Source organism: Moschus berezovskii, chromosome 4, assembly GCF_049115385.1.
Source record: "Moschus berezovskii isolate FMDL1 chromosome 4, NW_MosBer_1.0, whole genome shotgun sequence".
Taxonomy (NCBI): domain Eukaryota; kingdom Metazoa; phylum Chordata; class Mammalia; order Artiodactyla; family Moschidae; genus Moschus; species Moschus berezovskii.
The window spans coordinates 14,618,612-14,633,363 of record NC_142463.1 but is presented as its reverse complement, the minus strand read 5'-3'; positions in this window follow the sequence as shown (position 1 = coordinate 14,633,363).

Genomic DNA, 14,752 nt, shown 5'->3' with positions numbered 1-14,752 from the left:
AGAAATGCAAATCAAAACCACAATGAGATACCATTTCACACCAGTCAGAATGGCTGCTATCCAAAAGTCTACATGCAATAAGTGCTGGAGAGGGTGTGGAGAGAAGGGAACCCTCTTACACTGTTGGTGGGAATGCAAACTAGTACAGCCACTATGGAGAACAGTGTGGAGATTCCTCAGAAAACTGGAAATAGAACTGCCATATGATCCAGCGATCGCACTCCTGGGCATACACACCGAGGAAACCAGAATTGAAAGAGACACATGTACTCCAATGTTCATTGCAGCACTGTTTATAATAGCCAGGTCATGGAAGCAACCTAGATGTCCATCTGCAGATGAATGGATAAGAAAGCTTTGGTACATATACACAATGGAGTATTTCTCAACCATCAAAAAGAATGCATTTGAATCAGTTTTAATGAGGTGGATGAAATTGGAGCCAATTATACAGAGTGAAGTAAGCCAGAAAGAAGAACATCAATACCGTATATTAATGCATATATATGGAATTTAGAAAAATGGTAACCTGAACCCTGTATAAGAGACTGCAAAAGAGACATAGGCATTTAGAACAGTCTTTGGGACTCTGTGGGAGAGGGTGAAGGTGGAATGATTGGAGAGAATGGAATTGTAGCATGTATATTATCATAAGTGACCAGTCCAGGTTCGACGCATAAATTTTCCTCTGTTCATTTAAAAAAAAAAAAGAAATACAATGGTCATTGGTAATATTGTCAACAGTAATTTTGCAGAGGTAGTAGGTAGAGGCTAACTAGGAGTGGGATGACAAAGTGGGAGGTGAGAAAACGGAGACAACAGTGTAGGTCATTCTGGAAAATTCTGCTCTGAAAGGAGGCAGACAAAAGGGGTACGAGTGGGACGTTCATTTACCCAGTTCTTCCAGGGCTTCATAGTCAACTCTTCTTTTTTTCTCATGTCCTAACTCAAAGCCTGTTGGCTCTGATTTCAAAATACATTGAATCTCACCACTTAATCACTTTTTCCACTGCTGCCTACTCAAAACCACTACTATCTCTTGCTTGGGCTATCTTAAGAGCTTCTGAATTTATCTCTTAATTGGTCTCTCCCTCACACCCCTTCTCTATATAGCAGATCTGTAAACTAAACAGGCAAGTTATCTTTTCCCTACATACGTTGTCCATACCATACTGGGAAAGACATCAGATAACCTCAAAAAGAGGGAAAGAAGGAGATACACAACAGAGCCAATTCTGAAATGTTTGTTGGATTAGAGTTTTGCCCAACTGCCTGAGAGTCATTCTTGTTCACTGTGGTTTCTGGCTCCAGTGTCTGGGTTCTTGTTTCCACCCTCTGAATCATCCTTCCTCTAGCAAAAGAAAAACTGAGTTTGCAAACAACTAGCCTTCTCAGCCTGCTTCTTGCCTATAAAAGGGTTGCAAAGGCCTCTTTTCATTTTGTGCCTGTTAGTCTAAGCTGATAATGTTGCTGGCAGGGCAGTTCCCTTAAAGGCTTTGTGGGGTTTTAATGCATCGATTTTTATCCCACTCCTTTCAACAAAAGCTATAACCCTTTGAGATCAGCTTTTCTCTACCTTGTGCTCATTAAAAGACTACTGTGAGTGAATATCCTGAAGATATCTGGGGAGACTTCTTTCTATCTGACAGGTTCTGTTGGACACCTCCTTAGATCATTTTGTAGTGTTAACCTTTAATTTCATTTTTAGATAATGTTTTCCTAATAGTGTTTTGGATTTTATTTTTGCAAAAAGACACTTTTGGTACCCCCACACCTCGTGGTTTGCAACATCTGAGTTCCCTGATCAAGGGTTGAACCCGGGCCATGGCAATGAAAGTACCAGAGTCCTAACCACTGGACCACCAGGGAATCCCCAAGAGATACTTCTTAATTTTAGAATAATTTACCATCTGGAGATGCCAATAATGAAAACCAATTTTAAATCTGAGTCCAAGTGCTGGTCCTGAGTATTCAGGGAGGCTTTGTTAAGATGAAGTTCACATTCCATACGATTCATCCATTTAAAGTATACAATCCAATGGTTTTTAGTACACTCATAGAGTTTTTACAACCATCACCACTATGAGTTTTAGAACACATTCATCACCTCAAAAAATAACCCCGTACCCATTAGCAGTCATTCATTTCCCCACAGTCCTCAGTGTCCAGCTATAGCAGTCACTAATCTTTCTGTTTCTATAGATTTGCCTGTTCTGATTCCATTTCATATCAATGCAATCATACCATACGTGGTCTCCTTTATTTTGCTTTGCGCATGTGCTCAGTCATGTTCAACTCTTTGTGACTCCAAGGATTTTAGGCTTTGTGCATGGAATTTTCCAGGCAAGAAATATTGGAGTGGGTTGTCACTTCCTCCTCCAGTGAATCTTCCTGACCCAGGTATTGAACCCGAGTATCCTGCCTTGGCAGGCAGATTCTTTACCACTGTGTCACCTGGGAAGCCCCAGTCTCCTTTACAGTTAAGTTTATTTTTCAGTTTCTCTCTCTCCTTTCAAGTTTCACCACAGGCAATGTGTAGAAAGCAGGTAACACCTTCAGTATTCTACCTAGAAAGCTGCTTGGTTGGCTCCTAAAGTTCAACAAAGACATTCCTTATTTTCTGTATTACTTCACATGACAGTGTTGCCAGACTTTCTGGGAAAGGACCCCCTTTCCTCTCTGTCCTTTGTGTCCTCCAACAATTCGCTTCAGGTCCTTTAGGTTTTAGCTTACACTCTCACTGAAGCTCTTTGAAAGCCTTTGCCCTTCAGGTTCCTCCAGCCCCTGCCGGGCAGTTTCAAAACCAGCGCCACACATTTTGGGCTTTTGTTACGGCAGCACTCACATCTAGCTGTTTTGTTATGTACTGCAGCACGATGAATCACCCCAAACTAAATCTGAGTCCTCTGGCAAACGGATGCCAAAGATGGAATTGGAAGTTCAAGCGTAAACGCCTATGAAAGATAAAAATGAGAAGCCAGAGTAGACAGGGAGAACCTTCACATCATGACACAGGACTGGCACCCATAAAAGAAGGAGTGGCTAAGAAGAGCCCCAGAGGGCAGTGCAGACAGCACTGAGAAAGCCCTGGCCAGGGTGATTTCACATTAGCTGAACAATTTGTGAGGCACAAATGGCCCAGAGCTAGGCCTACGGGGCTCAGCCATGGACTGAGAATAACCCAGGGAGACTGCACCTTGGCATGAAGGCTGTGGCAAACCCCAGCAGTACTGCAGCTGGAAGCTGTTAGCCACCTACACTCCTCACAGCCGTATGGCTGCACTGGGTCTTCCTTGATGCGCATGGGCTTTCTCTAGTTGCAATGAGTGGGGGCTATTCTCTAGCTGCGGTGTGAGGACTTGTGGTGGCTTCTCTTGTTGCAGAGCATGGACTTTAAAGCATGAGCTTTTTTTTTTTTTAGCTTCCTGGCATGTGGGATCCTTCTGGACCAGGGATCGAACTTACGTCCCCTGCATTGGCAGGTGGATTCTCAACCTCTGGACCACTGGGAAGTCCAGCAGTTCTCTATTTGAATATAGATCTAAGAGGTCATGGCACGACCGAGCAACTGAACTGAACTGAACTGAACTGAAGAGGTCATGGACACAGTCCATCCCTTGCTGACATAGTCTGTTCCTTGCGCAGCTCAAGGATCCACTCTTCCACACAGCTTTGGAAAGCAGCTTCTCCTCCAAGGCTCTCCTAGGCCCCTCTTCCTGAGGACAGACAGAAGAGGGAGGTTAATGGGGTGAACTAAAGCCACCATTGCTACAGAACGTGGAGTTGTCTTTTTTAAAAATGTTAATTAATAGACTCTTATTGTATATTGCAGGTATTAATCCTTTTTCAATTTCATGCATTGCAAACATTTTTTCAATCTACTTTTTGGTTTTGTTATCTTTTCACATTATAAAAAATGTTTTTTATGAGCTATAATAACCCTAACTTTTTCTTGATCTTCTGAATTTTTCTCCTAATTACAAGCTGTTTCTACTCACAGGCACAGAGCAGACTTTGGTTGCCATGCTGCGGGGGAGGGAGAGGAGGGAGAGGGAAGGCTTGGGAGTTGAGATTAGCAGATGCAAACTATTATATTAATATAAAGAATGGATAAAGAGCAGGGTCCTACCGTCGAGCACAACACAGGAAATTATATTCAATATCTTGTGATAAACCATAATGGAAAAGAATATGAAAAGTATACATATATATATATATGCATAACTGAAACACTTCGCTGTACAGCAAAAATTGGCACATTTAAATCAACTATACTTCAATAAAATAAAAAATAAATGAAAGATCTTTCTAAATCTTAAATTATATGTTTCAGTTCAGTTCAGTTGCTCAGTCGTGTCCGACTCTTTGCAACCGCAGCACACCAGGCCTCCCTGTCCATCACCAACTCCCAGAGTTCACTCAAACTCATGTCCATCGAGTCGGTGATGCCATCCAGCCATCTCATTCTTTGTCGTCCCCGTCTCCTTCCACCCCCAATCCTTCCCAGCATCAGAATCTTTTCCAGTGAGTCAACTCTTCGCATGAGGTAGCCAAAGTATTGGAGTTTCAGCTTTAGCATCAGTCCTTCCAATGAACACCCAGGATTGATCTCCTTTAGAATGGACTGGTTGGATCTCCTTGCAGTCCAAGGGACTCTCAAGAGTCTTCTCCAGCACCACAGTTCAAAAGCATTAATTCTTCGGCGATCAGCTTTCTTCACAGTCCAACTCTCACATCCATACATGACCACTGGAAAAACCATAGCTTTGACTAGACGGACCTTTGTTGGCAAAGTAATGTCTCTGCTTTTTAATATACTATCTAGGTCGGTCATAACTTTCTTTCCAAGGAGTAAGCGTCTTTTAATTTCATGGCTGCAATCAGCATCCGCGGTGATTTTGGAGCCCCAAAAAATAAGCCTGACACTCTTTCCACTGTTTCCCCATCTATTTCCCATGAAGTGATGGGACCAGATGCCATGATCTTCGTTTTCTGAATGTTGAGCTTCAAGCCAACCTTTTCACTCTCCTCTTTCACTTTCATCAAGAGGCTTTTGAGTTCCTCTTCACTTTCTGCCATAAGGGTGGTGTCATCTGCATATCCGAGGTTATTGATATTTCTCCCAGCAATCTTGATTCCAGCTTGTGCTTCTTCCAGCCCAGCGTTCCTCATGATGTACTCTGCATATAAGTTAAATAAGCAGGCTGACAATATACAGCCTTGACGTACTCCTTTTCCTATTTGGAACCAGTCTGTTGGTCCATGTCCAGTTCTAACTGTTGCTTCCTGACCTGCATACAGGTTTCTCAAGAGGCAGGTCAGGTGGTCTGGTCTTCCCATCTCTTTCAGAATTTTCCACAGTTTATTGTGATCCACACAGTCAAAGGCTTTGGCATAGTCAATGAAGCAGAAATAGATGTTTTTCTGGAACTCCCTTGCTTTCTCCATGATCCAGCGGATGTTGGCAATTTGATCTCTGGTGCCTCTGCCTTTTCTAAAACCTGCTTGAACATCTGGGAGTTCACGGTTCACATATTGCTAAAGCCTGGCTTGGAGAATTTTGAGCATGACTTTGCTAGCGTGTGAGATGAGCGCAATTGTGCGTTTAGACTCTAAAATATTATTAAAATATTTTTCTTATCTTTGAAGTTTCATGCATCCAGGCTTTATTTCTGAATGTAGTGAGTTTGGGAGTCCAATCATATTTTTTTTCTTATGGATGGCTAATTGTGCCATTTATTAAATCACCTATACTTTCCTGCCTGAGGAAGAATGACTTTTTTCTTTCCTAAAATTTTCATGTACACTGAAATATATGTCTGAATTCAATCTTTTTCTATGCTAACATAAACTTTTTCATAACCATTTACAAATTATTTTTGTTTGATGATCAGAACATAGACTGTGACCAGTTTGCACATAATTCTTAATCTAAGTATTGAAAATCTCTACAAATTACACGGTTGTAATAATTTTCTGAACAATTTTGCAATGACATTCCAGCTTAAAATTTGGAGTCAATTGTTTCATATAAAGAGAATATCAGGGGAATTCCCTGGCGGTTCAGTAGTTAGGACTCTGACTTCCACTGCAGGGGACGCAGGTTCAATCCCTAGTTGGGGAACTAAGATCCTACAAGCTACATGGTGCAACCAAAAAAAAAGAAAAAGGATATAAAATACCAGTATCTTAAAATAGTAACAAACTATTAGATATAAAACTCCATAAATTAATAGTTTAATATCAAACATACTGCCTATACCATAAAATTTGGAGTGTTTTATATCATATTAACAAAAAAAAAGGAAAACTGGAATGACACCTGCAAAAGATGTCACAAAAGGAATACTATTATGAGAGGGGGACCCAAGACTAAGACACAGTTTTTTTTTTAACTTCTTATTTTATATTGGCGTATAGCTGATTAACAATGTTGTGATAGTTTCAGGTGGACAGCAAAGTGACATGTGATCATTTTCCCACAAACTCCCCTCCCATCCAGGCTACCACATAACATTGAGCAGAGTTCCCTATGCTATACAGTAGATTACCCATTTAAAATAGAGCAGAGTGTACATGTTCATCCCAAAGGAGCATCATTTTAAATAGTGGAACACAGTTTTAAGGGGTGATTTAGTATATCTTACTTAGAAATTTTACCTCGTATTAGAGAGTATATATTTTCATTGATCATTTCCATGGAGCTTCTGTAAATATTGACCATACTCTACACCATTCTCTAGCCTTGTTGCTAAAGAATCAGTATTATACTTACCACATTGGGTGTCTAAATCATAATTAGAGGACAATAACAGCAACAACTGAAAATGCCCTGTTTGATCCCTTATGGCTCAGCTGGTAAAGAATCCCCCTGCTATGTCGGAGACCTGGGTTCGATCCCTGGGTTGGGAAGATCCCCTGGAGAAGGGAAAGGCTACCCACTCCAGTATTCTGGCCTATAGAATTCCATGGGCTATACAGTCCATGGGGTCACAAAGAGTCAGACACGACTGAGCGACTTTCACTTTTCACAAACTCGTCAAAGACATCAGATAAGAAATCAGAAAATGCTTTTAGAATGAAATGACAAAAAAACACTATACACTGATACTTGTAGGATATATTTCATGCAAAGCCTTGAGTGCTAATGTTGCTAATGTTAGAAAAGAAGATAAGGTACAACTTAAAGAGCTAAATGTTTAAGTCAAGAAGTTAGACAAGGAGTTCATTCCCTGGTGGTCTATTGATTAGGATTCTGGGCTTTCACTGTCCCTGGTTGGGGAACTGAGTTCCCACAAGCCACAGGGTATGGCCAACAATTTTGGAGTAAAAAGAAACTACAGAAGAGATTGATGGTGTGACAAATTTAAAGACTACCTACCACGACCCACCCTTTGGACAACACAATTCACATCCATTGAATGTGAACCCTCTTCCCGCAATTCCCAAAATCTCATCTCATGATAGCTTTAGCTCACAGTTCAGGATCTCATCATCTAAATGGGGTCTAGCTATAGATGAGTATCTTTGGGCACAGTTCCTCTTCATCTGAATATCTATGAAAAAATAATCAAGTTGTCTGCAACACAAACACAGCAGACAGTGGTGTTATGGGGATAAGACAAATGCAATAAATACTTATTTAAAAAAAACTTCTGTTCAAAAGGGAGAAACACAAAGAAGAAAAAAAAATTTTTTTAATTATAAAAAAAAAGGGAGAAACAGGAGACACATGACAGTGTCCCATAGCTTCCATTTCCTTGATTGGGACCCAGTCCTGCTTCTGTGTGGAGTAGGAAATGGCAGCCCACACCAGTATTCTTGTCTGAAAATTCCCATGGACAGAGGATGCTGGCAGGTTGCAGTCCATGCGGTCACAAAGAGTGACTGAGCACTCATGCACGCCTGCTTCTGGGGAATGATTCTCTGTAGCTTTAAGCTCTGCCTTCTGGACTCTTGGTTCTTCACATTGAGTCATCCTTCCTTTTCCCTAAAAAGTGGCTCATATGTAGCCTTCACATCCTGCTTCTTGCCCACAGGAAGTTGGGTGTTTCAAGGGCTCTTTTCATTTTGAACTGTACTCTTTACTTGAAGTTGATGGTATTTCTAAAAATGCAGTTTTCCTGAACATTTGTGTTTTCTGGGAATTTTATTTAGGTTCTCAAAAGTCACATCCACTAATGTCTTCAAGATTCCTTGGTCTGCCCTTCTCTACCTTGGTCTGAGATTCAGTATGCTATGGGAAACACCCTTAAGATTCTTAAAAGCTCTCTTGTCTAGTTAAAAAAATAAAAGTCTAAGAGGCATTCTAGTATTCTTAGAAGTGATTTCATTTACTTGAGAGAAGCTGTAAAATATGTACTTAAACTTTCTAAAGTCTTAACAGAGAGTCTTACATATGCACTCTTGACTTCTTCTTTATTTGAAGAGTATTTTTTTTTGAGAATTTTTAATGGCAGAAAAACTATCCTGTGTCCTTCATATAGCCTCCAGATTTTTCTAAAAAGCTGATTAGTTCCCTTTTAACTTATCTCTCTCTTAGCTTATCATTGACAGCTTATCATTGTAGCTTGCCGTTGACAGCTAAAATAAGCCAGTCAGGCTTGGGACAGTCTACCCAGAAACCTTCTTAGCCAAATTCACCCAAATTCACTACATTTTCTATTTTGTGTTTTACCACCTCTGAACGTTTTGCTGCTACATAACAGGAGTTGCCTTTTCTCTGACTTCCAATCACAATTTCCTTTCTCTCCTTCAAATCTTCACTAACAGTCTCCCTGAGGCCCTTTCAGCTTCCAAAAACCTCATGGTCCCAAGCCATTGCCACATGTCTCAGGTTTTTGTCACAGAAGGATGACACTTTCGTTATCAATTTCTGTCCCAGTTATCTATCACTGCATAACAAACCACACTGCTGCTGCTGCTTCTGCCACCAAGTCGCTTCAATCGTGTCCGACTCTCTGTGACCCCATAGATGGCAGCCCACCAGGTTCCCCCGTCCCTGGGATTCTCCAGGCAAGAACGCTGGAGTGGGTTGCCATTTCCTTCTCCAATGCATGAAAGTGGAAAGTGAAAGTGAAATCGCTCAGTCATGTCTGACTCTTAGCAACCCCATGGACTGCAGCCCACCAGGCTCCTCCGTCCATGGGATTTTTCCAGGCAAGGGTACTGGAGTGGGGTGCCATTGCCTTCTCCAACAAACCACACTAATGCTTAGTAAATTGAAACAATAATTTGCTATCTTTCGTGCTCCCATGGGTTGCCTGGGCCCAGCTGGACAGTCCTCAGTTGGGCAGTTCTCTCAAGTGATTACTGGGGCCGGAGCCACCTGAAGGCTTGACTGAGCTAGATATGGCCAGTCAAGGATGGCCCATTCACAAAACTGGGAATTCATGTTGGCTTTCTATTGGGAGCTTATTTGGGGCTGTCAATCAGAGTGCCTATAGATGACCTAGCCATGTGACTTGGGATTCTCACACCATGGTGCCTGGGTTCTGAGGGGAAGTGTTTGAAGAGAAAACATTCCAAGAGATCCACATGGAAGCTGCAATATTTCTTATGATCTAACATTGGAAATCCCAAAATGATACTTTCTCTGAATTCCATTGATTAAGTCACCCTTCTATTCTACTGATTGAGTCTTTAAGTCCAGTCCAGGTTTAAGGGGAGAGATAACTCCCATCAGCAAAAGAAGGAATTAATCACATTCATCTCTGGAGACTATCTACAAAATCAACTTAAAGATTGTTTTGTCCATTTCAAAAAATATTGTTTATAATCATAACTGTATTAAACTTTGATAGACTGGACATTTTAAGTCTTCCCTTCCAAGAATAGGACATGTTTTCCTGTTTGTTTAGATTTTGCTTTATAGCTCAGTTGTATTTAGTAAGAGAAACTTCCTGTTTGGGATGAGAATGTAAAAGAAACAAAACTTGGTGTATACTTGGAATATATTCTATTCCCTTGAATCCCTGTATGAGGCTACATTATCCAGACTTATAATTATTATGTTTAAGAAATTTTTTAAATTATAGAATAGACCTATCAGTAACCTTGTGGGAATAAATGTCTTCATGAATTTAAATAATGGATGATGACTAAAACAGTGGCTTAAAGTCAGGAAAATCCAGTGATTTCTGGATTTTGATTCATTCATAGGTTGATTGAACTGAGGAATAAGCCACTATCCTCTACTAGACCTGACTCTCCGTTTCCAGCCCACAAAATTAAACCAAAGTCAGATTATTGGTCTTAGATGTACTCTTTGAGGGCAAAGATAGGTAATCTATTCCATGATTAATATCATTTAATGAGTACCTACTCTATGATAGGTAATGGCCAGGTATTTTGCATCTATTATCTCATTTAAGATTAAATCAGACTATTAAAACTAGATCTCAGAGATAGACCTAGGTATAAATATGTGAATTTAATATATGATAAAAATATAGCACAGATAAATGAGAATATGACTGTAGCAGACAGGATCCCACCATGGGATAGAAACCATACATTATTATGAACAGGAAAAATTTAATATAAAGATCTAATAACTATAGCAGGGGATGAAATTACAGGAGATTGAGTAGTAAGAAATAAAAAGAGCACCTAAAGAATACAAGAATCTCAACTGTCAGGAAAAGCTACTACCTTTAGGACAATGTTTGCAGAAGAGTATTCCTTGCCCTCCAAATTGAAATCCAGAATGTGTTGACAAAGTAGTGTCCTCTTCACTGGATGATGAAGTTGCACCAGTGAATTTTGCTGGAAATCTACCCGAGAAGGTGCCAGGGGAAGTTGCTATATACTGGGCACTGCAGGCTGCTGCACAATCCAGGAGCCAGGTGCTGGAGAAGTTATGTGCTGCAAACCTGGTATCACAGAGGTTGCATACTGCAAGAGCCTGGTAAGAGAAGGAAGCAGGAAAGATCTCTTTTTTCCCTCCAGGATTCCCCTGGCATCCTCTACTGACTAGCTTTAACATTATGTCAGATGTTAATAGAGAATGGAGAAATATTTAAAGGGACCATCATAATTTTCGCTGAGCAGGCAAGGAAGGGTAGATTTGGAACTATGAGGCAATACATTGAAACCTGGCACAAAGGCTGATTGGATTGTTTAGTAGATAGTTTTTGATAAATTGTCTCTCTGCTGCTGCTGCTAAGTCACTTCAGTCGTGTCCGACTCTGTGTGACCCCATAGACGGCAGCCCACCAGGCTCCCCCGTTCCTGGGATTCTCCAGGCAAGAACACTGGAGTGGGTTGCCATTTCCTTCTCCAATGGGTGAAAGTGAAAGTGAAGTCGCTCAGTCATGTCAGACTTGTAGCAACCCCATGGACCACAGCCTACCAGGCTCCCCTGTCCACGGGATTTTCTAGGCAAGTGTACTGGAGTGGCTTGCCATTGCCTTCTCCAAATTGTCTCTCTATATGGAGAAAAATGCTAGATTTCTCTATTTAACCCTGTATCTAAAGGTAGTTCCAGATGGGTTAAAGACCTAAACAAAAAAGGTAAAAGTATGAATTTAATAGGGAAAAAAAAGTAGGAAGTTATTTTTGTAACCTAGTGGCAGAACAGAAATCATTTTTTAAACTTCAAAAAAGTGTAACCTGAGGTAAAAAAGAAAATATCAGTGGATGTGATTACATTAAATCGAGATTTTTGTTGTTGTTGTTCAATAAAGGACTATATAGACAAAGTTCAAAGATGACAAAACGGGAAAAGAGGTTTGTCACGTCTGACGCCAATAAGAGATTCTTAACCAGGACAGGATTTGGCAAACTTCCTGGAAAGGACCAAACAGTGAAAATTTAAGTCAGCTTAGTAGAACAGATGATCTTTGACACAACTGTTCATCTCTACTCTGGTAGTAGAAAATCAATAATAGATGATAAGTGAATGGGTGTGAATGTGTTCTAACAAAACTTTATTTACAAAAACTGGAGATGTGCTAAATTTGGTCTGTGGGCCATTGTTTTCTAATTCTTGATCTAGAAAAAAACAAAGAACTCCTGAATATTTGCTAAAAGTACAACAACTTCACTTTTAAAAATGGGAATGGATATGAGTAGGCAATATAGAGAAGAGGCAACTCAGAAGGGTAGCAAGCATATGAAGAAATGTTTAAACTAAACTATAAGGAGAAAAAATAGAAATGAACAATGAGATATTGCTTCAATGGCAAGCCACTCCAGTACTCTTGCCTAGAAAATCCCATGACGGAGGAGCCTGGTAGGCTGCAGTCCATGGGGCCGAAGAGTCGGACACAACTGAACGACTTCACTTTTACTTTTCACTTTCATGCATTGGAGAAGGAAATGGCAACCCACTTCAGTGTTCTTGCCTGGAGAATCCCAGGAATAGGGGAGCCTGGTGGGCTGCCATCTATGGGGTCGCACAGAGTCGGACACGACTGAAGTGACTTAGCAACATAAGGAGAAAAAATAGAAATGAACAATGAGATATTGCTTCACATCTAGTCAAATAGCAAAAATTCGAGAATAATAATAAGCTCTGTTGGGGAACTAGGAACTCTTCATGATGGGAATAAATACTGGTGCAACCATTCCAGATTGCAGTATGGTGGCACATAGTCCAGTACTGTATATGTCTACCTAATGATCCAGCAAATCTTCTCCCGAATCTATAGTGCAATGAAATTCCCACACAAACTCGTAGAGTCAAGAACTCGACTGTTCATTCCAGCATTATTTGTGATACAGAGAAGTGGAGATGATCTGAGTTTCTGCATTTGAAAAGTAAACATGTAAAATGTTTACTGCTACATATAGCAGTTGGGAACAATGGATTAGATGTATACTCAGTAACATGGATGGATCTTAGATTTTAAAAAATCAGAATAAGTTATACATACAAAACACTTATGCAAATTTAAAATATGTGATCACAAAGCAATATACATTTTGCAAGAACACAAAGACAAAGGTATGTATACCATGTAATGGTATAGACACCATTACAGAGGTGTCTATGGGGTGGGAAGGAAGTGGGTTATTGAACGAAGTGAAGTGAAAGTCGCTCAGTCATGTCCGACTCTTTGCGACCCCCATGGACTTTCCATGGGGGAAAGAGAAAAAAGCCTTTCCCTTCTCCAGGGGATCTTCCCAACCCAAGGATCAAACCCAGGTCTCCTGCATTGCAAGTGGATTCTTTACCAGCTGAGCCACCAGGGAAGCCAGCTGAGCCACGAATGGAATGAAAGGGAATATAAAATATACATGAGGAGCATTGCATGAACCAATGATGATAATGTGCCATGAAATGAAGAAAATGATGAACTGCATCTGAAGCTAATATTAAAATATCAGATAATATAAGAGGACAATGAGTGTCAAGAGGGAGAGGGACGTTAGCAGGGCTGTGAAATTCCCATTCAATTCTTCTCACTCGGGATTAGCCATCCACAAAGGCAAGCATGTGAGAGAGTATGCTGGATAGTGTCTGTGTCAGCATGAACACTGAATAACAGGGCTGGAGCTTACCAAGGTTTGAACCTGTGTGTTCTTAAATTCTGAATGTATATGGATGACAAATAAGTGTAGGTTATATCTGAATCAGCGACCATGCATATTATCTGATGTGCATGGTGTGATTCCCTTTTTATTACAAAATATTGTTATATATTAATGTATGCATACAAAGAAAGTTGGAGGACTTTGCTCTAAACTGTTGGTACAGTTAACCAAGGAGTGGGTGTGGCAGAGACTGGTCAGCAATTTAATAAATCTCTTTCCTCTTCCTCTGGGGCCCTCATTAGCTTACATTTCTTGGCCCCCTTATAGAGACAGATGGCCTTGTGCCTGGGATCTGGCCAATGGAATTGTGGACAGTTCTCCATGCTTTTTCTCTTTCTGTGAAAGAGCAACTCTGGAAGATCTGTGTTGAAGATGGAGACACCAAATGAAAGGAGTCGGGTCCCTGAGTCATTGTTTAAGGGAGTACTGCTTATTGGTCAGTGAGAAAATCCTATTTTGGAATTCTAAATTAAAAAATAAACTTTTATTTCATTATCACTTGATATGTGAGGATTTATTTAACTACCACCATACCTTAGCTCATAAAACAGGGTTTAGGAGACTTTAACTTGCTAATCTCTGCATTTTGGATTGTTTATATTTAGTAGAATTTTATATGGCATTTATAATTAGTCTTGTATATAATATAGATGCTTTGAAAAATAATGCTCTGCAATTTATAATCAATTCTTTCTCCTTATTCTCTAAGTCCGTGCATTTGAGGAGAAAATGCAAAGTTGGATGGAGTTACCAAATGGCTGATTGTCCAAGATCTATAAGTAAAGAAGTCAGCTTGCTATCCTTCCTGGTTTTCTTCATTGAGGTATAATTCACATAGTAAAAAATTCATCCAAGTGTAAAATTCAGTCATTTTCAGTATGTATATGACAACCATCAGAACTAATTCCTGAACATTTGCATCACCCCAAAATAAGCCCCATGCTGGAACTTCCCTGGTCAGGGAACTAGGATCCCATGTGCTGCTTGGCTGAAAAAAAAAAAAAAACCCCATACCCATTAGCAGTCATCCTCCTTGTCTCCCACGCAGCATCTGACAACCACTAAACTACTTTCTGTCTATGAATTTACTTATTTTAATTTTTTTAAATCAAAAAGTGCCCAGTGTGGCATGCAGGATCTTGTAAGGTTCCCCCAGTGAGGGATGGAACCAGCGTCCCCTGGAAGCACAGAGTCTTAACTTCTTGACTACTGG